Below are 15123 nucleotides of genomic sequence, written 5' to 3'. Positions count from 1 at the left end.
CTTAGAAGATAAAACATGTCAGATTTAGAGGGAATTCTAGAATGTCCCATTCATAGAATGATTGGGACAAAACAATGTCACAGCTGGGAAGGGACTTAGAGAATACAAATGATTAAAGCTGGAAAACTTTGGAGAATTTGTTTTTAATTTTTAAAAAAGAATTGTTATATTTAAAAACAAGCATTTTGAGCAGAACCAGGATATCATTATATACTTCAACAACAATACTATATGATGATCAATTCTGATGGACGTGACTCTCTTCAATAATGAGATGAACCAAATCAGTTCCAAAGTGCAGTAATGAATAGAACCAGCTACACCCAGTGAAAGAACTCTGGGAAATGAGTGTGAACCACTTCATAGAATTCCCAATCCCTCTGCATTTTTTATTTCCTTCAAAGGTTAGTTGTACATTATTTCAAAGTCCGATCCTTCTTGTGCAGCAAAATAACTGTATAGACAATATACATATATTGTATTTAACATATACTTTAGCATATTTAACATGTATTGATGTCTACCTGACATCTGGGGGAGGGGATGGGGGAAAGGAGAGGAAAAATTGGAATAAAAGGTTTTGCAATTGTCAATGCTGAAAAATTACCCATGCATATATCTTGTTAATAAAAAGCTATAATAAAAAAATAAATTTAAAAACAAGCATTTTATATTATGATACCACAAAACAAATACTATCAATTGTGAGAAAGGTTCCTAAAGTCTTGCCTTAGAGCATCACAAGATCCACTACCTTGGTTGGACCAACTGGGACTCTTCATGTATAATGTGTACTTATTACCACTGATCTGGATAGATTTGATATTGCACATGGCCATCACTATAGTATTGTGGTCTGTGAATATTTGGAGTTCCTCACCCTGAAGTAGAGGCCAGTAAGGAAGAGCCCTAAGTCATTTGATTGTGTCAGCAAAGGCCATGGTCACCACATACCACTCTCTTTGCTTTAGATCCTGTCCCATGCATTCAATATCTGCTTGGTGGTCACCATACTGCTGTTTCAGACTCAGTCCACTTTCTTTGGGGCACAGGAGACAAAGGTTGGAGAGCTGGAAAGAGTTGGTCCATAAGAGATAGGAAAATGGAGCTATTGGATTGGTCAAAAGTGAGCTCACTGGAGAATCAAGCCAGTGGATACTGGGTTCCTGGGCCCGGCCTTGCTCCTTCTGGCACATGACAGCCTGTCCTGTCAGATCTGCCAGTTGGGGGTCCGGATGAGATGGAAGGATGGGAGGTGCCCAGATGTCCACAGCCAGCAGGTCCGCTGAGTGGTTGATTGCATTCCTGGCCTCCCCCCGGGGCCTTGCCTTCCCCTCCCCTGCAGGCCTTCTGTCAACCTGAGTGCTGACATCCCCCTTCTCTGGCCCCTGCTGCCCACCTTCTGTTCACCCACATTTTGATTCAGCCAGATGGCCTCAAGCCTCAATTACTTCATCTCCCTTAAAGGCATACCATCTCTCTAGCAGCCATTCTAAGGTCTTCAAGGATTTGCTCTACCAGGAAATTTTATTCCTTGGGGCATTGCGGCTCAAACCAGGGATGCCCACTTCCAAAGTTACCTTGCAAACAGTCACTAGCCTATTCACTTAAGATGACCACTCAGAATTACATTTTCTTCCAGCCTGTGTTTGAAGTTCTGCTCTAGATTATACTATTTACATCAAAAGATTTCTCTTTATCCTAGATCACCCTTTCAGATGGAGAAAATCCCCTTTGATCCCAAATGTCTCTTTGTTCTCCCTCTGGATTCTTCCCTCTAGAGGTATTGAACTCTAAAGATATTGAACTTTACATAGTGGACTTAACAACAAACTCAAATTCATCAGAAACTGAATGTCTTTTTCTAATATGTGTGTAGCTCTGTGCCAGACATTGTGGAAGTGACAAGAGAAAAAGACGCAGTGCCTGCCCTCGAGAAGGTCACTGGCTAGTTGGGGTAACAGGACCCAAATATGAAAGAGTTAGTTAAGCAAAAATACTAAGCAGATCTTAATCAGTGTCAAAGAAGGAGACAGACGGTGATAGAAACACAGATTATGAAACCTAGAAGAGGACAGAGAAACCGGACACAGAATATTAGAGTTGGAAGGGAGCTCAGAACATGTTAGAATGTTAGAGCCAGTGAAGAATATTTTTAAAAAGATAATCTTTCTAATCATTCCCACAACAGAACAATATTTAACAGGAGGTAGTGGGCTCCTTGTCACTGAAAGTTTTCAAGTTCAGTTTGAATGACCCACTGTCAGGATTGTGCTTGCAACAGGTTTACTTGTTTTAGCTAGGACCCCCGAAGTTCTTCTAAATCCTTGATATTCTATGGCTTAAGCACTAGGGAATCTCTTAAATCCTTTCCAGTTGGAATATTTTGAAATTCTATAAAGTACTCCCTAACTCGATTAACCATCTCTAAACCACGTTCAGTGAACACCTCCAGGGGAGCAGACAGTCTTCAGGTACTATTATACTAGAATCAGACAAGGGCAAGCCCAGAAGGAAAATCACCTCAGGTCTGCACATGAATAGTCAAAGGCCCAGTGGGTTTGCTCCATGACACTCGGGGCATGCAGGTTAATCATTCATCAGACCATAACTCCGGGACTTCAGTAGGTGGACTCAATGGAGCAGGTAATTGGCTGTGTATAGCAACTTCATTAGCTGCTGCATACTAGCGGCTGCATCCCCATTGGCTCTTGGCCAGGTTATTCCTGGGTCTCAGCCTGGGACCACTATCTGACTCTCCTGCCCTTGTCCCTTTTGGCAAATTTGATCAGCTCTCTAGCTTTGGGAATACCCAGCTTCCCCTGGACACCAGCTTCTCTCCTTCCTCTCTAGATGGCAATGCTAGTCCAGCTCTCATAAATATGCTTTGGCATCTTGGGCAAGTCATTTGGCCTTATTGAGCCTCACTCTTCTATAAAAGAACGACAATAATATCTGCCCTATAAATTTCACAGGGTTGATGAATAATGCTTGGAATGCATCCCCTCCTCACCTCTCTGCTCCATAGAGTCTCTCTCTTCCTTTAAGATTTATTCAAGCACTAACTTCATGAAGTCTTTCTTGACCTCCCCAGTTACTAGTGCTCTCCTTTCCAAGCTACTCTGTATTAACTACTTGCATTTGTGTTTATCTGTTTGTATTTCTTCTGTGTGTGTAGGTATATATATAACTACTTGCATTCCTTTTGGGATTTTTTCTGTGCATGCATGTGTGTGTACATGCATGTGCACATATGTATATACTTACATGTATGTGTATATATTTGTATGTATCATCATCAGATGAATAAAAGTATGTGAAGTTAAATATAATCATTTAAGTCCTCCAATGACCCCTCTGAGCTCCAGTTCAACATTTCCAATTGTATGTTTTTATGTCTTCACAGTGATACCCCTAAAAACAACTCAAACTCAGCATACTCCACCAAATGCTGAATTCATCATTTTCCTCCCCAAACTGCTCTTTCTCCCAATTTCCCTACTTCTGTTTGTGGCATCACCATTCTTGGCACCACCAGTTGGCGAGGCTGGAAACCTCAGAATCATCTTTGGCTCTTCTCTCTCCCTCATCCTCTACATTTAATCAGTTGCCAAGTCGTACTGATCACACTTCCACAGAATCTCTCTTACCTGTCCCCTTTTCTCCACTCACTCTGTAATCTTAGTTCAGTTCTTCTTCATATCTAATCTGAACTGTTAAAGTAACCTGGTCTCCTGTCTATCCTTCTTTATACAATTAGCTCATGTTTATGAAGTATTTTAAGTTTGCAAAACATTTCACATACACAATCTCATTTATTCCTCACAACAATCCTGTGAGCCAGCTATCTTTCTTTTACAGATGAAAAAGTTGAAGTTTGGAGACATTAAGTGATTTGGTCACAGTTTCACAGCTAATAAGTAAATTATGTGAGCCTTGAACCTGAGGGTTAGAATTCTAAATCCAGCACTTTATTCTCTACACCAGGGTTTCCTAAACTTTTTTCTACTTACAACCTCTTTTCTTACAAGAAATTTTTACAAAAGCCCTGGGTCTATAGGTATATAAAATAGGTATGCAAGTCAAACATTTACTGATGATAAATCCTTAAGAAATTTATTTTTAAAACATTTCTTTGATATTTACTATTTATTAAAGATTAAATCAAATGTGCATATTAATGAAATGAATATATTTCTTCATTTTTAAAGAAAGAATTAAATCTTGGCAGAATATTTGATATCTTTTACTGTTGCCAATTTTTTTGCAATCCCCCACATACCAGTTGTCCCAACCCATAATTTAAGAAGCTCTGCTCTATACTCTTATCTCCATCTCTCTCTCCCTCTTCGTCTTCCCCCTCTCCCTCTCCCTCCATTTTTCTCCTTCTCCCTCTCCCTCCTTCTCTCCCTCTCTCCTCCCTCTCTGTGTCTCTCTCTGTGTCTCTCCTTCCCTTCTTCTCTTTCCCTCCCTTTCTCCTCTCTCCTTCATTCCCTACCCACCTCTTTCTTTTTTTCTTCTTCTCTCCCCTTCAAAACAATCTTCCAAATGCTCTGTTTTTATATTATTTATCTGCTCAAAACCTGTTACTGCCTTCCTATTGCTAACTGATAATATAACATCATTATAACATTGGAAGTCCTCCACAGTATGGCTTCAACCTATTTCAGTCTATCTGGGTTTTTGTTGTTGTTTTTGCTTTTTTGAGAAGCAATTGGGGTTAAGTGACTTGCTTAGGGTCATAGACCTAGTAAGTATTAAGTGTCTGAGGTAGATTTGAATTCAGGTCTTCTTGAGTCCAGGGCCAGTGCTCTATCCACTTTGCCCTCTAGCTGTCCCTCCTTATTTTAATCTATGTCCTTTTATTTCCTCTAGGATAAAATGTTATCTTTCTATTTGACATTTATAAGCACAATTCCTGGTACATAATAGGCACTTAATAAATGCTCATTGATTTATCTTTACAATTTGGTTCCAACTTATCCATATTTCCAGCCTCATTTTATTCTACTCTTCTTCCCCGCTCTGTGATTTGGCCAAACTGGCTTTCTTTCTGTTCTTCACTCGTGCACTCATCTTCCATCTCTTTGCCTTTGCATTGACTGTTTCCCATTAGTAGAATGTGCTCCTTCTTCATCCCTGCCTTATCAAATCTCTCTCTTCCTTTAAGATGAAGTTCAAGAACTGCCCTTTCATGATCTCCCCAGCTGCAAGTGCTCTCCTCTCCAAGCTACTTTGTATTTAATTGTGGTTTTTCTCTTTGTATTTGTTTTGTTTATGTATGTCTATATGTGTTTTTATGTGTACATAAAAGTGTATATGTACTTGCTTCCTTTTTAAAAAGGGAATTTTAACTGTGTAAGATCTCTTGCTCTTTCATGCTTTGTATTTGAAAGATACCTAGCTGGTATCACAATACTGGGTGTGGAATCAGGAATCTCTGAGTTCAAAGTTGATTTCAGACACTTACCAGTTATGTGACCTTGGGCCAAGATTTAATTCTTTATGTAAAAATAAAGAAGCACATTCATCTCATTAGTATACAAATTTGCTTTAATCTTTAATAAATGGTAAAATTATATATATATACCAAAAAACTTTTAAAATAAATTTCTTTAAGATAAAATAAATTTTAAAAAATTTCAGAAACTAAATACTGATTTATTATCAGTAAATGTTTGAACTGTATACCTATTTGCCTAAGTTTCTTCAACTACAAAATGAGGATTATAATAGTACCCAAGGGGCTGTTATGAGGACCAAATAAGATAATAATTATAAATAGCATTTAGCACAAAATCTAGCACATAGTAGGCACAATATAAAGGCTTATTCCCTTCCCCTTTGCATCCTTAGTGCCTAGCACATTCTAGGTGCTTAATAAATGCTTGTTGACTGATTTAAAAACTTTGGGTGAACTGGACTAATAGTTACCTTTAACTCCTTCCTAACTCAGTGGAGTTACACAGATCACTCCCCATGTCTGGAATGGTCTCCCAATTTTCCGCTTCCTTTGGTAATCTCTTTCTTTTCTTCCTTCAAAGTCTAAGGTCCCTCAATGATCCTAACCCCTCAGTGAGCTTTTACTGATTTCTCCCAGCTGAAAATGACCTCTAAATTCTCAAATTTTCTTCTGGTGGTTTGTCTGAACCACTTCTCAATAAGTATTCTTCTGTCTACATATGCTGGAGCAGTCAGTCCCTGCTATCTCTCCCACTATGTTTTTTGTGAAGTACCTCCACATTTTTACCCTCTCTTCAATAGACTTGTTTTGCTGTAGTTGGACGTTTCACTGCAAGTGAAACTTTTGAGTGTGGCATTGGGTAGTGCTAGACCTGGACTCAAAAGCAACTGTGTTCCAATTCAGCGTCAGACATATTGGCTGTGTGGCTCTGAGAAAGTCAGTTAACACCTATCTTAATTTCCTAATCTGTAAAAATGGGATAATAACAGCACCTCATAAATTTGTTGTGAGAATAAAATGAGGTAATTTATCAAATGAGGTAATTTAAAAACGTTAAAGTGCCATAGAAATGCTAGGTATTCTTTCCTCTCTGATGAGTACTGAACTCAAACCATTTTCTTCTCTCCAAATCTCCGTCAAAAATAACCCTGGGCAAATGCCCCTTGCAGTGTCTCTCAATTTCATATAGCTAAGTTCTTCCTAGTGTCTAACTTAACACCAGCACTTATCATCACAGCAAAATATCCTTCAAAAACGAAGGGTTCAAAAAGTAGAGGATGGGGCTTTGTCGGTAAGATTTTGTGGAGCAGTAGAAAGAATATTAGATTCGGAATTGGGACTCAGATCCTGATTGCTACTTGCTGTGTGCTCTTGGGGTCTTTTTCATTCTCGGGGCCTCATTTTCCTCATCTGTAAAATGAGAAGGCGAGGATTGCTATATGACGCTAAAGCTCTGTCCAGCTCTGACGGTCGGAGAATCTGTTTGGACATCTGTCCAGCCCTGGCAAGTGTAGGCCATCCAGGTTGGGGACCCATCCATTTGCGGGGCTTTCCACCAAGCTCACCACCCTCAGACCCAAGGGCACGCTTCCAGGACCCTTCTTCCCAGAGCAAGTTCCCTGCTCACTCTCAATTTTACACCCCCCCCCCCAGTCCCGGGCTGGGGCGTGGGGGTGGAAAACTCGGAGTAGCGGGGGAGGGAACGGCGTTGGGGACCCCAGCGGGCGACAAACCGGTTCGCCTCTCCCGAGAGTCGAGGCGGGGAGCCGGGAACAGCTCTGTCTCCTCCTCTTCACCCTCTCCCTTCCTCTCTTTCCTCCGCCTTCTCCCTGGCGGGGACACACCTCCTCCAACTTTCTCAGCCTGTACTTGCTTCTCCCCGCGCTGGCAGCCACTGTCTGCGCCTCCTCACCCTCAGAGCCCCCCACCCCTATTCCGCTTGCCCCTCTGCTCTCGTCTCCCTCTACCCCCATGGAGGCGACCCAGCCCGCCTTGCCACTCCGGGTCTGAAAGGTCCTTACAGAACTGCTTCGAAGAGACTCCTTCCTCACGTTGGGCACTCGCCGGTAGGTAAGTCCGGCATACCTGCGCCATCGAGATGTGTGCGCGTGCGGGGTCGGGGCTGGGGGTGGGAGGCGGCGAAGGTGGCAAACGGGGCTGGAGGGTGTAACAGAAGCAAGAGGAGTTAGGCACTCCTACAGGAATGGGGCAGTGCAGTGGAAAGAGCTAGTTTCAGGGGGGTGTCAGAAAAAGGAGTTCTGGTTCTGGTCCTGGTTCTGTTGCTAACTAGCTCTGTAAACCATCGCTCCCATTCCCCGCCTCAGTTTCCTCATCTTTAAAATGAAGGAACTGGACTGCATGGGCTCTAAGTTCTACTCTACTTCTGAGCTAAAGGCTCTTCCAAGGCTCGATATGCGGTTCTGTAGATCATTTAAGATTTGACATTCTAGGATTCTATCTTTGATATGAGGGTGGGATGTGATAGAAGTTTCAAAGATCTTTTTATCTTTTGGAAACTGAAAACTTCGCAGGGCAGTTGTTCTCTTTGTAGTATAGAGCCCTAGATTTTTTTTTTTTTTTTTTTTTTTTTTTTTTGTGGGGGAGGAGATACTATAGAATACTGGATTCAAAGTTAGGAAGACCTAGGTTCAAATCTTGCCTCAGATACTAATCATGTGACCCCGGAAAAGTAATTTCTCTCAGCCTCATCTGTGAAATGAAAATGCTGGCGTTGGCCCTTCCAGATGTAAATGTATGGTCCCTGTCAGATAAATTGGGGGGAGATTAGGAGAAAAGAGAAAATGTAGGCTCCGTTAGGAACATGAGGTTGTGGTTGGCATCAGAAAGGGTTCAACGTCCTGGGTGCTGTTTCTCTGGATTTTGGTGTTTTCTTTTTTCCTTTTCTTCCCACTGCTGAGGATTGCCTTCTTGGTAGAAAAGAAGCTGGAATCTTAGCAGATGTGAGCTCCTTAAGGGCTAGAGATTTTTGAGGAGGTTTTTGTGTGTATATATTCAAATGGATTTACAAAATATAATGCAAGTAATAGGTTCTTTATTTAGAATAGAGACTGAATCTTTGCTTTTATTGATACAGGAAATTCCCTTGAGGAAACTCCTACTAATGCAGGTCAGCAGCACCTTGTCAGCAATTTATATTCTTACAGAGTTGCCTAGAGCACCATGAAATTGGGTGTCTTCTCAGGAGCACATTTATATATACATATATATATATATACATAGACACATATATACACATACATGTACATACATACATATATTATACAATAATATGTATCTTTATCTTTATATATGTATATAGCTATGTATATATACATAGACACATATATACACATACATGTACATACATACATATATTATACAATAATATGTATCTTTATCTTTATATATGTATATAGCTATGTATATATATACATAGCTATATACATATACACGTATATATAGAAGTACACACATATTTATATATATATATATTAAACACACACACATGTATTTATGTATATTTCAGAGGTCAGACTTGGATCCAAGTCTTTCTAACTTTAAAGCCAGCTTTATCTACTACAACACACTGTTGATATTTTAAATAGGCACTCTTTTTGGATTAAAATTAGGCTTTGGATACCTGATGGGGAAAAGGGAAATTTTAATATCAGTATTGGAACAGAATTTGGAACACAGAGTATCAGAGCTTGAGGAATATTTGAACATAGAATGTTAAATTTAGAAGGGACTTTAGAACACAGAACATAGACTATTAGACCTGGAAAGAACCTGGAAACTTCTAATGCTAGATCTGGGTTTGAACATGCATGAATATACTTGTCTCAACTCAGTATTTCAGGGCTAGCAGTCAGGGTGGGGCTCTGGTGGTGGTGGTGGGGGGAGAACATTGCCAACTTGTGTCCTCAGAGGGTTATCCGCAATAAGTGTGACTAGGGGAAGTGTCCAGGGGATGTGAGTCAGTAGAGAAAGGTGCATCATGTCTAAGTGCTGATACATAGGTGGGGGTCATATTGGAAACTACTGAGACTTATGATGCCAATAAATCCAACCAATATGTGTTTAGTGCCTACTATGTGCAAGACACTATCTGCTTGGTTTGTGGGGGAGGGGAGAGAATGCAGAAAGTATACCTGCACTTGTGATTCTAGGTAGAGCTGCTTGCCTTGTCCAACTAGACCAAGGTTGATTTTGGCTATTGAGCAATGATGTGTATCTCCTATATATGTCTGATGGGGGGGGGGGGCGCGGGGCAGATCAGTTTCTTACCAAGGTGTGAGAATTCAGGGAATACTGAATTATTGGATAGGACTTAGTCAGTCCTGCTATATCTGGGCTAGTTGTCTGGGCTAGTTAGTGTCTTAGGCTGTCCAGAAGAGACACACCCACTGGATATACTCAGATGGTCTTTAATCTGTCCTGAGCTATTGGATTTAGCTTATGTTCAGTCCCTTGAAATATGAGTTGGGATAGGGGCTGATTGGATTATCAGGGTTAGAAAGACCTAAGAGGTCATCTAATTCACTCATTCAGCCTCTTTTACAGAAGAAGAAACTGAGGCCCAGAAAGGTCTCACAGTCATAAGGAATATAAAATATTACTACTGTTGTTACTGTGGGATCACATCTCCCATATTTTCTGATGTGTTCATGGCTATCCTTCTCAAGCTTTCCTCTCAGATGTTCTCAGAGTAAGTTTAAGACCTAGTATGCATTAAGAAGCTTGGGCTTCCTTCAGTTACTTCCTGTCTTGCTTACCTTCCTCAAGACTTTCCCGTATTTTATGGCTTGGATCAGCCTGGAAGCAGGGACAAATCAGTTTCTCCTCTCTCTCTTCCCAATAGAGCCCCTTAGAGCTCCTTGAGATAATTTGGGCATAGTAGGTACCCATTCTACAGCTTTGATTGCAACTAATCATTAGCCTGGGACTTAGAGAAAGAAGCCTGTTTTTAGCCTCAGGCAACTGTAGCCATAGCTATGTTGGTCTCTGGTTCGGTTCTCTGACTCTTCTCATTAAGGATTAATTGTGTCACAATTGACTCTCAAGGCTGAGTTTGGGGTAAGAGCAAGGAAAATTGTTGGAAGGGGAAGCACAAGACTTTCAGAAATGAACCAGAGAAGAAATGTCAAGATTCTAACTGGGATGCTCCCACTTTAATAAAAGTGGGAGACGGGAGACCTCAGTCTGGATCCAGGTCCAGCTAATGACTTATTTTATAATCATTTGGAAACTGGTTCCCCTCTCTGAGCCTTGATTTATTTCTTCCTTGGTAAAATGAGATTAATAATACTTGCCATTACCTTCCTGAGATAATTGTATAGCTTAAAAGATAGTGGGTGTGAAATCAAGGTGGAAAGAATTGTCTTATGTCTTACAGCTATTGTCATTGCAGTCTTGCTTTTCCCATGCTTCTTGCTGAACTCATGGCCACTCTTACTGAATACTCCCCTAAGATGTTCTCAAAGTGAGCTTAAGATTTGGTGTGCACCAAGATACTGGGGTTGTCTTTAACCACCTTCTTTTTAACCCAGCTCCCTCAACACTTGCCCATTTCTTAAATGGGCTTGGTTCATCCTGGAGGTGAGTCACTCCACTGTCACCCCACTGTAGCTGGAGAACAGCTTCATCTCTGATGCCTCTGACTATTGTTTGCTGAGGTCAGGAACTATGTGGAATTACTTCCTTTTGCAACAAATACTCATCATTATTATTTCACAAAGTTTTGAACTAGACATCTTTCCCAGTCCAAGATGATTTGATTCCATTATTTGGTACTGAAATTCCTCACTAAGTCTCTACAGATTTCTTTAGAAATGCATGTTCTTCTTTTACCTTTCCTATTTTTGTCAGGGGCATTCCTGTTCCCATTGTTCAGGTTCAAAACTTTGGAGACATCCTTAACTTTCCTCTCTCCATGCTCCACCCTGCCCCCCTACTCCATTTCTAATTGATCTCCAATTATATCAATTCTAACTCGTCTTGAATCCATCTACTGGATTCATGCTGACAGTGAGTTAATCCATTTGTATTTAGTTTGGTCAGGATTTATGATCTGACTCCTAAGTGCAAGGTGTGATGCTAGGTGCTAGACACACACAGAAAAAAAGAAAATCACTCTTTGCCCTCAAAGTACTTACATTTTATTGGGGATGGAGGTACAGTCTGTACAACATAAAAATAAGTAAATACAAGATATTTTGAGAGAGGAGAGTACCCTAATAATAAGTTAATCATTGTTTCAATAATTCAGTGTCACCAAATACATTGTTCTCCTGGTTCTCCTTTCTTCACTTTGCAGCAATTCATGAGTCTTTCCAAGTTTTTCCAAAAGTATCCTGCTCATTGTTTCTTATAACACAATAGTATCCTATCACAACCACATACCACAACTTCTGCAACTATTCCCCAATGGGCATCCCCTCAATTTCCCATTCTTTACAAACACATGAAGAGCTGCTATGCATATTTTTGTAGGCATAGGTCCTTTTTTCTTTTCCTTTGATTTTTTTTTTGGAGGTACAGACTTAGTAGGGATATTGTTGAATCAAACGGCATGCGCAGTTTTATATATCTTGGACATTCACTGTAGATCTCCTAACTAGTCTCCATGCATTCATACTGCCCACTTCGAATTCATTCTGTATATATTATTAAAATAATTCTCCTAACGAAAATTTCTTGTTCAGACACCATCACTTCTACATAGTACATTCAGGGCTCTACATAGTTTGGCTTGAAACTACCTTTCTAGGTTTATTTCATATTATTTTCCTTTGCATACTCTACATAGTTAAACTGGACTGTTTACCATTTCTTGGGTTCATTCTGTTTTCTCCTACATCCACGAATTTGTGTATTTCATTCTCTAACCCTAGCCAGGGGTCCTCAAACTTTTTTAATAAGGGGCCAGTTCACTGTCCCTCAGACTTCTGGAAGGCTGGACTATAGTAAAAACAAAAACTTTGTTTTGTGGGCCTTTAAATAAAGAAACTTCATAGCCCTGGGTGAGGGGGTTAAACATTCTCAGCTGCCACATCTGGCCCGTGGGCCATAGTTTGAGGACCCCTGCCCTAGACCATACCCACCCTACATCTCTATTTGTTGATTTCCTTCTCTTCCTTTGTAGCCCAATCAGATGCTAGTTCCTTCATGGGACTATGCTTGATCCCAGTTCCTATCCCTCAGTTCAAAGTGATCCTTACTCAATCTTTCCACCCTCTCTGCCCCCTCCTATTCATTTATCCCATTCTATCATGTGTTGTTTATCTACATGTCTTTTCTCCAATTATTATTATTATTAATAGTAGTAATGACAATAATTGTAGCTGACATTTACATAATGTTTTAAAGTTTACAACATCCTCATTATAACCTTGTGAGGAAGGTAATACAAACATCATTATCTCCATTTTATAAATGAGATTATTGAGGCTTGGAGAAGTTAAGTGACTTGTCTAGGGTCACATAACTAGTAAATGGTGAAACTAGGATTCTGAACCAGGTCTTTGGACTTCATTTCTGGGGCCTGCCGGTAGCATAGTGCCTAACACATAGCTGGCATTTAATAAATTATTGTTGACTTGCCTGGGTACTGGGTGATTTTTCATCTTTGTCTGCTTAGTCCTGTTCACTAGGGAATTCCAAAAATCATTCTAACCCCCTCATTTTACATATGAAGAAACTGAGGCCCAGAGCGTGAGGTGTAGGAGCTTACAGAATTAGAGAGGCCATATGGCTAATTCCTTAGCTAAAGGTCCAGGAACAGCTGTGTGTGTGTGTGTGTGTGTGTGTGTGTGTGTGTGGTGGGGGAAAGAACTCCCAGCAAAGGGTTCATTGGAATTCCCATTAGGCTTCGAGGTCCACGCTGTTGGCTTCCATGCCTGTAGAACTGGACTGTTCCTGCCACTTGTGTGATGATGTTAACTTGTGCACATGGGCTTGTATGTCCATTGGGTATCCAAGCAGTTGGATTCCCCTCTAGTCCCTCCTAATCATCTGATGAACCAACAAGTCATCCAGGTCTTTTAGAAAGCCAGTTCACTCTAATTCAGCCTTGGGATCCTAGAGTGAAAGAGGTAACTGCCAAGGTAGTAGTTAGGAGTCCTAGAATCACAGTATCTCAGAGGTATAAGGTTCATAAGGTTCATAAACTCAAGGTTAAACTTGAGTTTAACATATACCTGAGAAGGGATCTATTTTTCATCATTCCCTAGTGACTATTTAGCTTCTTGGATACTTCACTTTTAAGACATCCCATTCCACTTTGAAACAGGTTGAATTATTCAGATATTTCCCCCTTTTTTGTTATCATTCAGTAGTTTTAGTCTCTTTGCGACTCCATTTGGGTTTCCTCGGCAAAGATACTGGAGTGGTTTTGCCATTTCCTCTGCCAACTCATTTTACAAATGAGGAAACTGAGGCAAACAGGGTTAAGTTACTTGCCAGGGTCACATAGCTATAAATGACTGAATTATCATTTGATCTCAGGTCTTGCTGTTCGTACTCAGCACTCTATCCACTGCCCCATCCAGCAGCTTTACTTTTCCCTTTGCTAAACTCAAATCTTCCTCCTTACAATTTTCATTCACTGAATTTAGTTTTCCCTTCTGGGGCCACCAGAACAGCTCTAATCTTTCTTCCATGGGCCAGATCTTTAAAGCTTGGATCATCTTCCCTTTTCTGGTATTTTGTTCTGGTTTGGTATGGGTCTGAAATTTTTTGATTCCTGAAACTAAAACGTTTGTTCTTCCTGGTCTTGGGAGCAATAGAGTTGTGATCAGAACTATGTTGTTATAACTCTGGGATGTTGATTTCTTGATAGGTGGAAAATTTAAATTTTAAGGACTGTGAGTGGGATGGATATGGTCATGACATCCAAGCCATGGAAAAAGATAGGGATCTGCTGGTTGGGATGGAGATGCTGAAGAATAGAAAGAACACATATATAAGTGAAATACCTCGTGAATATTAAAAGAGGAAAGATCCCCAATGATGTATGGTAGTTTGGAAAGAACCCTGTGGGTTAGGGTTGTGACCCTGGCTCAACCATTCACTTGCTGTGTAACATCAAGCCACTGCTTTAGTATTCCATGATATGTTGGGTTTGTGGTTTTATCTCTCCCACTGGGTTACAAGTTTTCTGAAGTCATGGGACTTCAAGTATATTTTTAAACATTTCCTTTTTCTACTCCTCCTCCACTTCTCCCCAGTTCTGTCTCTGCATGACTAGTGTTGGGATCCCGAACAGAAGGACCTATTGATTATTGTTGCAAACAGGGCATCTCCTCCCAGACTGTAAACTCCATGAGGGCAAGAACTGCATTTTATCCAAAAATTTTCTTTCCCCATTATCTACTGATGGCTTTCTCATGCTATAATATACACTTACTAAATGTCTGAGGAATAGTTGAATGAATGAATGAATGAATGGGGCTATAAACAATGGCACCTGTTTCTATAATGTTCCACAGTGTATGTACAGAATATTTTGCCACAGAATCCTCATCACGTAGATAGATAGTACAAGTATTGTTATCTTCATTTCAGAGATGAGAAAATATTAGCTAAAGTGGTTTAAGATTATGATACTTAAAGCTGGAAGGTATTATAGAGATCATAAAAAGTCCAACCCTCTCATTTTG

At 40.4% G+C, this 15123-nt stretch overlaps 1 protein-coding gene across 2 annotated transcripts in view; it reads left to right on the top strand.

Annotated features, from left to right (window-relative positions):
* The first annotated feature begins 6931 nt into the window (after nt 1-6931).
* The window catches only part of FAT2 (FAT atypical cadherin 2), a 109239-nt gene continuing 101047 nt past the window's right edge, over nt 6932-15123 (top strand). Inside the window, exon 1 of one of the 2 annotated variants that reach the window (XM_031953557.1) lies at nt 6932-7530. The gene's annotated coding sequence lies outside the window, so the exon portion shown is untranslated. Of the gene's footprint in view, nt 7535-15123 lie in introns of both variants that reach the window. The other variant, XM_031953556.1, reaches the window with a different exon arrangement.

The sequence above is a fragment of the Sarcophilus harrisii genome, chromosome 2 (assembly GCF_902635505.1).
Source record: "Sarcophilus harrisii chromosome 2, mSarHar1.11, whole genome shotgun sequence".
Lineage (NCBI taxonomy): Eukaryota > Metazoa > Chordata > Mammalia > Dasyuromorphia > Dasyuridae > Sarcophilus > Sarcophilus harrisii.
This window is presented reverse-complemented; position numbering and strand designations above follow the sequence as displayed.